General features: G+C 36.6%; 1 long non-coding RNA gene across 1 annotated transcript; it reads right to left on the reverse strand.

The window, feature by feature from the left end:
* Positions 1-777: 777 nt before the first annotated feature.
* Positions 778-3,925, reverse strand: LOC110902977. The gene is made up of 2 exons (XR_002571564.1): positions 3,821-3,925; positions 778-994 (listed from the first exon to the last, which is right to left on the reverse strand). It is a non-coding gene; the product is annotated as an uncharacterized LOC110902977 (long non-coding RNA).
* Positions 3,926-9,949: the final 6,024 nt, after the last annotated feature.

Genomic DNA, 9,949 nt, shown 5'->3' on the forward strand with positions numbered 1-9,949 from the left:
TATCCTTTTTTTATCGAGTAAACAGTTTACCGCCCCCACACTGAATTCCTCATCCTCAATAAACTCCTATCCAAGCCCAACGATCTCTATTCTGGTTCAGCTTAAACTGATGCAATAAACTGCAAAGATTCAGCAACTCCTATCCAGCCACTATAAACCCGCTCCACTGCCAAACGAACCTTCGACCGTTATTTTGAATCCGGATCCTATCACTAACACGACATCTTTTAACTGTTTCAATTTTAAATAATTGTTTCGACAGCTGGCGCGCAACCACAGCTGGCACAGCTGCTCCTCCCTTCTTCACCCTCCGGCTATAAATAGGACCCTTCATCATTCAGGTTGAATCATCTTACTCTCTATTCACACACACTCAACACACACTGTTTATTCTCTCTCGGAACAGTACTTATTCTCACGCCGGAGCCTGGTTAAGAGGGAAACCCCCATATTCCCCTCTTAACGAGACTAACGGTGTTGCTGTTTTGTAGGATCCAAGCCATTTTTGCGAGTAAGAAAGGAGACTGAACCCACAGGAGAAACAACCCCACAGACTAACCTTGGTGTTATTCTGTGTTTCATCATTGGCGCCATCTGCTTTTTTGCAAAACCAATCTTATCTCTTTTCTTTCTGAAAAACGCTCGTGAAAATGGCTGAAATAAGCCCTTCACCTCAGATAGACGGAGAAGTTTCTTCCTTTGAGCTCCGTTCGAACACAGCACACGTCCAACGGTATAACGCCCTAACACGCTTTAACTAAAAGACGCAGCGGAAAATACGTACCATAAAATTTCTTTCATTATAAACCTTATGTCTTACTTGAAAGTTCACTTTTAAAATAACTCCTCTATATTAAACACATCAGACTAACTCAATTATAGAATAAAACATAACTTATATATAACAAATTACATTCTTATACACCCCGTACAATCCTTCATGTGACTCGATCCTCGATCTCTATTCCTTGATGATCCTCATGACTTGTGTTACCTGCGCTCACCACAATAAATTCATAACGTTAGTATGCATTATAAACATACACGATTTATTCTCGTTTACTTATTGATCCATTAACTCTTTACATCCCAGCTTTCCATCTGATCATACATTCCGTGGTGAGACTTCTTTGTTATTCCTGCGTTACACTTCCTTCACCATGCACGCTAATATTAACGTTAGTACTCAATTTCATTGGATACTTGCGTACCTACCTTCATACATATTTATGTGTTCACACATGACCATCTACGTACATACGTACATACCCACACATATACTCATGTACATCATTACATACATATCTACATACAAACCTACCTACTCACATACATACATACATATTTGCATCCACGTATATGCATTCGTACCTATACGCGTATGTACCTTCGTACCTAAATACATAATGCTTACGCCCATACATAGCTACTTGCGTTCATACATATACCGATACCTACATATATACCGATCTTGCATACATAATTACATACTTACATGCATTCATAAAACGAATCATAATTACACACGTGCATACCTTCGCTCACACGTACATATACTTACATAATTACATAAATACATTCATACATACATACTAACTCGAACATATCACTTACCTAATTCTCCCCGAATTACTGTCGTATCACACATAACCAATTACATACATACGTTCATACTCTTATATAAACACATCTACGTCACTTCATGCGTATCTACATACGCCGTAGTCCACGGGTAACAAACCGAAGCCTACGATACATAAATCAACTTAAATAACAAGATTTCAGCTTTTGAGACTTGGGGAGGCCGTCGGCGACGGCCCTAGAGGCGTCGGCGACGGGCCTTGCCTTTACCCGTAGCCAGAAACACCCGTAAACACTTAAATAAGGCGTCTGGCAAAACTGATGTTTTGTCGTTCGTACGCGCTAAAACGCGCGTAACTTTTGAACCGTTTATCCGTTTAACCTCTCGTTCTTCCTACATGCTTGTAAATTCACATTCTATCATATTAACTTAAAATCCTACCTCCGGATTAAGGGAATTCTTAACTTAGAATCCCACATTTAGGTACCATATTACTACATATGCTTTAGGATCCCACATTTAGGTACTATATTACTACATATGCTTTAGGATCCCACATTTAGGTACCATATTACTACATATGCTTTAGGATCCCACATTTAGGTACCATATTACTACATATGCTTTAGGATCCCACATTTAGGTACCATATTACTACATATGCTTTAGGATCCCACATTTAGGTACCATATTACTACATATGCTTTAGGATCCCACATTTAGGTACCATATTACTACATATGCTTTAGGATCCCACATTTAGGTACCATATTACTACATATGCTTTAGGATCCCACATTTAGGACGAAGGACTTCATCACATATTTGATCTCATCATCATGTTTAATTAATTAAAACATTATATTACTTAAACAATCTAAGAAGTGATTACGGAAATCACTTACCTTATGCATCCGTGTTCATACCCGCTTCCTTGCCTCATCTTGACCCGTTTAATCCCATCAGATTACCTTCGACTTAGATAACTTCCCTCATCTAAACTAGATCAATACATATCTTAAAACTTTCATTATTTCATAATCTTACATAATTTCCCATACTCATGAACATGAAATCTATATGCATACTAAGAAGTGAGTCGGAAGTCACTTACCTTGAGCGTTCAAGTTCAAGCATAGGTTCCATGCTTTCTTTTGACCCATTAGCCTCCGTGCTTGCGCCCGTAGACATGCTATCTATCCTTACATGACCATACATTGATACCCTTGTTAGTAAACAAGGCCACACAAAGCATCAATCACAATAAATCTATGCTCAACAATTGACTTTCATTAATGGATTTCTTGCAACTCATAGCATAGATTAACAATGAGATCCTTTCTACTCGCATAATATAAACACGCCATTACATATCTTGCTATAAACATTTCGTGCATCACTTTGACTTCCTAAACCGTACATTTATGATAAGAGATCTACCTCACAACATTCCTACCATTGTTGACTTTCCAGAAAGTCAACTATCAAGCATTTCAACTTCCAACTTGGACACATATTCATTCACAAATTAACATGTTGGAATATAGTCATTATGCCATCTACGCTTCATACTCATTTTGTAGGACATATTTGGCCGCATAATCAAATAGTTACATATACACATATACATACGATTCCGTTCATAACACATCTTTATAGTTAACGCCAATATCAATTAAGTTTACTCTTTTCTAGGATTCTCATTCGTTCCATAACCATTCTTAAGTTGAAACTAATACGATCAAACATTCCATATATATTCATCACATCATTCAAGCGTATGGTACGAATTTCACATATTATTGTCATTTAGGCATTTCATCAAACACCTTGTGTGCGTACTACCATCTAAGCTTAATGTACAACTAATTTATGCAGATCCTTCTAACCTCATACATAATTCACCAAAATTCCTCCTTCTAATCATCATGAATCATTTCTACATAATCATTAAACATACTAGAATCACATTTCTTTCAATTCCTCTAACAAGAATCTACCATGCATGCCAAAATACATCAATATTAAGCAAAAATTGGACATGGGTGATCATTCAAGTTGTTATCATCACCATAACCAAATGGGTTTCACATATAAACATCAAATTAACCCAAACCATGCATAATCCATGTTCTACATGATGATTCTAACTCATAAACAAGTTCAATTTCATACTACTTCAAAGATTAATCAAAACCCTTATCATTAACTAGCATCAAATCACATAATTCGACTTACCCCATGATGGGAAACCCTTAGATGACTAAGGAATTGATCACATGCATTCGATTGACCTTCAATTTCCTTCTTAATTTGATGATTTGAGAGGTGTTAGGGTTTTGAGGGGAAAGTTTCCCCTGGTCTCTCCTCACGGTCGCACACACACAGCCACTTCCATTCCCTGGGCATTTTTTTTGTTATGTGTTTTAATAACACATTTTTCATTTTCAACCCCTCATTTATTCATAACATGTCATCTTCCCCCATTTCTACATACTAATCTAGCAAACCTTCATGCATACCTAAGAATTTTAGATTTACTAAAATTTATAAGACTTTACTAATGGTAAAAATCTATGTTTACCATTTCTTTCCGTCAAATACTGCGATTAAAACATTGTATTATGTCATACGAAATTTGGGGTGTTACAAGTCTACCCCCCTTAAAGAAGGTTTCGTCCCCGAAACCTTTCTCACTTTCCTCTTACACACACACATCTGTGTTTGACTTAATAGTCACATTTTAATTATAAGTAATCGTTCTATCTCATTTCGTAATTATTCATATACTGGACTTCTTCTTAACAAGTCTATACTTTCCATGGCATACTTTCACATAACATTCTCATTTCCTCGACCCGTTAGTAGCAGGTCAGTATACATATTCATTTAAACTTATAATAATGCTTACCTTCATATGATCTGTTTAAAATAGATTTAATACTTTTGCCTCATCCTTTAAGATTTCATTCCAAGCACACGTTGTATAACATTTAACTCTTGTTTTGTTATCACAACAAAACTACTACTTCATAGTTACACCTACATGCTTAACTCCATAGTTAGCGTCGTTCTACGTTTTCTACAGTTACTTGTACCATGCGTACTTTTACATTACCATTAAATCATCCCATTAATTTTACATTACTTTTTCTCTTATTTAATACATTATTTAGTTTAGATAAGTATACGGGTCATACTAGTCAGACATCGCGTACCATACCATGCCTATCCTAACATTCATTTTACTAAGGAGTTACTCACCTATAACTCTTCTACCATTTCCTACGTACATGCTATACCATATCACACATTCCAATTCTTACACGCATTTCTTTCATTTTATTAGTCATTTCGCCAACTTGCCACATTTTGACTTTTCAAGGTCTAATTGCACTTCTTACTTATCGTAAATGTATTGAAGTACATGCCCTTACTTCTTTCCTTTCATGCTTACTTGCAAAGACTTTATTACATCGTTTCAGTATTTCTTACCAAACTTACCCTTCCCGTCAATACTTAAGTTATTGTCCGGGTTGTAGCCCTTCATCCATCCTGACTCCCAAGAGTCGATTTCTAACACATCTAACGCGTAACTCATACAAAACTTCTTTCATTACACTATCACCTTTTACTTTATACTAACTTACATGGCCCGTTCAACTCAATCATGGTTGAACCATCGGCATCTTCTTATATAGACTAATTTCATCCCTTTATATTTTAAATCCGTTTCACGAACTCAAACGTCACATTCATGCCTTTTATTGCTTTCATGTTTTGAATCCGTCTAGCGGTTCCAAACATACCATTCATACATTTTCTTCCTTTCGTGCTTTGAATCCTTTTCGCGGATTCAAACATTTCATTTACATCATCCATTCACATCTTTCATTCATTACAAGTGCTGAATCCGTCTCACATATTCAAACATATCGTTTTCTGCATTTCATTCCTTGAATCCGTCTTGCGGATTCAAACATTGCATTTTACACCTTTCATTCTTTGAATCCGTCTCGCGGATTCAAACATTTCATTTATACCCTGTTGATCCGTACTTTCTTACGGATTCAACATTCTTCATTTTTTATCCCTCATACTTTTCATTCCTACATAGTACTCTCAATTTCCCGAGAGCCTTACTACCCTCTTCACCCGCACGCCTACCTGCTACCCAATTCTAACGGACATACCTGCGATAATTACCACGGTCTCACGAACGTCATATGCTTCTTGCGTACTGGCCAGGTGCGCAATTCACATACTAATTCCGTGCCTTCAGGTAATCATCGCCTTATGTCCGCATTAGTGGGTCTCAGTTCGTGCTACATTTTTACAATTTTACCAAGACAATATCGTTGTCTTCCGTTTAGTACTTACCCTCCCAAGGAGACTTCTTCCTTTTTCTTTTAACCACGGTACCCATACATATCAACATTGTGTACCTGGGGTCCGTCTGTCCATTCGCATCCTTGATTGCCTTAGCATCCACCTTAGACTGCATTCACGGATCATCCTCTCCAAACTTTTAAGCTTACCTTGCACATAGCAAACCGTTAGCTTCTTCATATGAATACATACATACACGTTTTCATACCATTTCTACCTTTAGATCTTGATCGAGTCATGGATTGTACAGGTTCCTTATCACAAGAGCACATAGGTTTGAGTTCAAGTACCTACTTTATCGTACTTGATTCCCTCAAACCAGGGCTCTGATACCAACTTATAACGCCCTAACACGCTTTAACTAAAAGACGCAGCGGAAAATACGTACCATAAAATTTCTTTCATTATAAACCTTATGTCTTACTTGAAAGTTCACTTTTAAAATAACTCCTCTATATTAAACACATCAGACTAACTCAATTATAGAATAAAACATAACTTATATATAACAAATTACATTCTTATACACCCCGTACAATCCTTCATGTGACTTGATCCTCGATCTCTATTCCTTGATGATCCTCATGACTTGTGTTACCTGCGCTCACCACAATAAATTCATAACGTTAGTATGCATTATAAACATACACGATTTATTCTCGTTTACTTATTGATCCATTAACTCTTTACATCCCAGCTTTCCATCTGATCATACATTCCGTGGTGAGACTTCTTTGTTATTCCTGCGTTACACTTCCTTCACCATGCACGCTAATATTAACGTTAGTACTCAATTTCATTGGATACTTGCGTACCTACCTTCATACATATTTATGTGTTCACACATGACCATCTACGTACATACGTACATACCCACACATATACTCATGTACATCATTACATACATATCTACATACAAACCTACCTACTCACATACATACATACATATTTGCATCCACGTATATGCATTCGTACCTATACGCGTATGTACCTTCGTACCTAAATACATAATGCTTACACCCATACATAGCTACTTGCGTTCATACATATACCGATACCTACATATATACCGATCTTGCATACATAATTACATACTTACATGCATTCATAAAACGAATCATAATTACACACGTGCATACCTTCGCTCACACGTACATATACTTACATAATTACATAAATACATTCATACATACATACTAACTCGAACATATCACTTACCTAATTCTCCCCGAATTACTGTCGTATCACACATAACCAATTACATACATACGTTCATACTCTTATATAAACACATCAACGTCACTTCATGCGTATCTACATACGCCGTAGTCCACGGGTAACAAACCGAAGCCTACGATACATAAATCAACTTAAATAACAAGATTTCAGCTTTTGAGACTTGGGGAGGCCGTCGGCGACGGCCCTAGAGGCGTCGGCGACGGGCCTTGCCTTTACCCGTAGCCAGAAACACCCGTAAACAGTTAAATAAGGCGTCTGGCAAAACTGATGTTTTGTCGTTCGTACGCGCTAAAACACGCGTAACTTTTGAACCGTTTATCCGTTTAACCTCTCGTTCTTCCTACATGCTTGTAAATTCACATTCTATCATATTAACTTAAAATCCTACCTCCGGATTAAGGGAATTCTTAACTTAGAATCCCACATTTAGGTACCATATTACTACATATGCTTTAGGATCCCACATTTAGGTACCATATTACTACATATGCTTTAGGATCCCACATTTAGGTACCATATTACTACATATGCTTTAGGATCCCACATTTAGGTACCATATTACTACATATGCTTTAGGATCCCACATTTAGGTACCATATTACTACATATGCTTTAGGATCCCACATTTAGGTACCATATTACTACATATGCTTTAGGATCCCACATTTAGGTACCATATTACTACATATGCTTTAGGATCCCACATTTAGGACGAAGGACTTCATCACATATTTGATCTCATCATCATGTTTAATTAATTAAAACATTATATTACTTAAACAATCTAAGAAGTGATTACGGAAATCACTTACCTTATGCATCCGTGTTCATACCCGCTTCCTTGCCTCATCTTGACCCGTTTAATCCCATCAGATTACCTTCGACTTAGATAACTTCCCTCATCTAAACTAGATCAATACATATCTTAAAACTTTCATTATTTCATAATCTTACATAATTTCCCATACTCATGAACATGAAATCTATATGCATACTAAGAAGTGAGTCGGAAGTCACTTACCTTGAGCGTTCAAGTTCAAGCATAGGTTCCATGCTTTCTTTTGACCCATTAGCCTCCGTGCTTGCGCCCGTAGACATGCTATCTATCCTTACATGACCATACATTGATACCCTTGTTAGTAAACAAGGCCACACAAAGCATCAATCACAATAAATCTATGCTCAACAATTGACTTTCATTAATGGATTTCTTGCAACTCATAGCATAGATTAATAATGAGATCCTTTCTACTCGCATAATATAAACACGCCATTACATATCTTGCTATAAACATTTCGTGCATCACTTTGACTTCCTAAACCGTACATTTATGATAAGAGATCTACCTCACAACATTCCTACCATTGTTGACTTTCCAGAAAGTCAACTATCAAGCATTTCAACTTCCAACTTGGACACATATTCATTCACAAATTAACATGTTGGAATATAGTCATTATGCCATCTACGCTTCATACTCATTTTGTAGGACATATTTGGCCGCATAATCAAATAGTTACATATACACATATACATACGATTCCGTTCATAACACATCTTTATAGTTAACGCCAATATCAATTAAGTTTACTCTTTTCTAGGATTCTCATTCGTTCCATAACCATTCTTAAGTTGAAACTAATACGATCAAACATTCCATATATATTCATCACATCATTCAAGCGTATGGTACGAATTTCACATATTATTGTCATTTAGGCATTTCATCAAACACCTTGTGTGCGTACTACCATCTAAGCTTAATGTACAACTAATTTATGCAGATCCTTCTAACCTCATACATAATTCACCAAAATTCCTCCTTCTAATCATCATGAATCATTTCTACATAATCATTAAACATACTAGAATCACATTTCTTTCAATTCCTCTAACAAGAATCTACCATGCATGCCAAAATACATCAATATTAAGCAAAAATTGGACATGGGTGATCATTCAAGTTGTTATCATCACCATAACCAAATGGGTTTCACATATAAACATCAAATTAACCCAAACCATGCATAATCCATGTTCTACATGATGATTCTAACTCATAAACAAGTTCAATTTCATACTACTTCAAAGATTAATCAAAACCCTTATCATTAACTAGCATCAAATCACATAATTCGACTTACCCCATGATGGGAAACCCTTAGATGACTAAGGAATTGATCACATGCATTCGATTGACCTTCAATTTCCTTCTTAATTTGATGATTTGAGAGGTGTTAGGGTTTTGAGGGGAAAGTTTCCCCTGGTCTCTCCTCACGGTCGCACACACACACCCACTTCCATTCCCTGGGCATTTTTTTTGTTATGTGTTTTAATAACACATTTTTCATTTTCAACCCCTCATTTATTCATAACATGTCATCTTCCCCCATTTCTACATACTAATCTAGCAAACCTTCATGCATACCTAAGAATTTTAGATTTACTAAAATTTATAAGACTTTACTAATGGTAAAAATCTATGTTTACCATTTCTTTCCGTCAAATACTGCGATTAAAACATTGTATTATGTCATACGAAATTTGGGGTGTTACAAACGGGGCCAAAGGAACGAAATTATCCAAGAAGGGCAAATGAACAACGATTTCCCTAGTATCTTCGGAAGTGCATCCAGGGTTGTTAGCCAAACCACAACTGGACCCATTTTCCAAGCTCCCACTAGGGTCATCACGCAAACCACAAACGGAGCCACTTTCCAAACTCCACCCGGAGTAGT

The sequence above is a fragment of the Helianthus annuus genome, chromosome 13 (genome assembly GCF_002127325.2).
Source record: "Helianthus annuus cultivar XRQ/B chromosome 13, HanXRQr2.0-SUNRISE, whole genome shotgun sequence".
In the NCBI taxonomy this organism is placed as follows: Eukaryota; Viridiplantae; Streptophyta; class Magnoliopsida; order Asterales; family Asteraceae; genus Helianthus; species Helianthus annuus.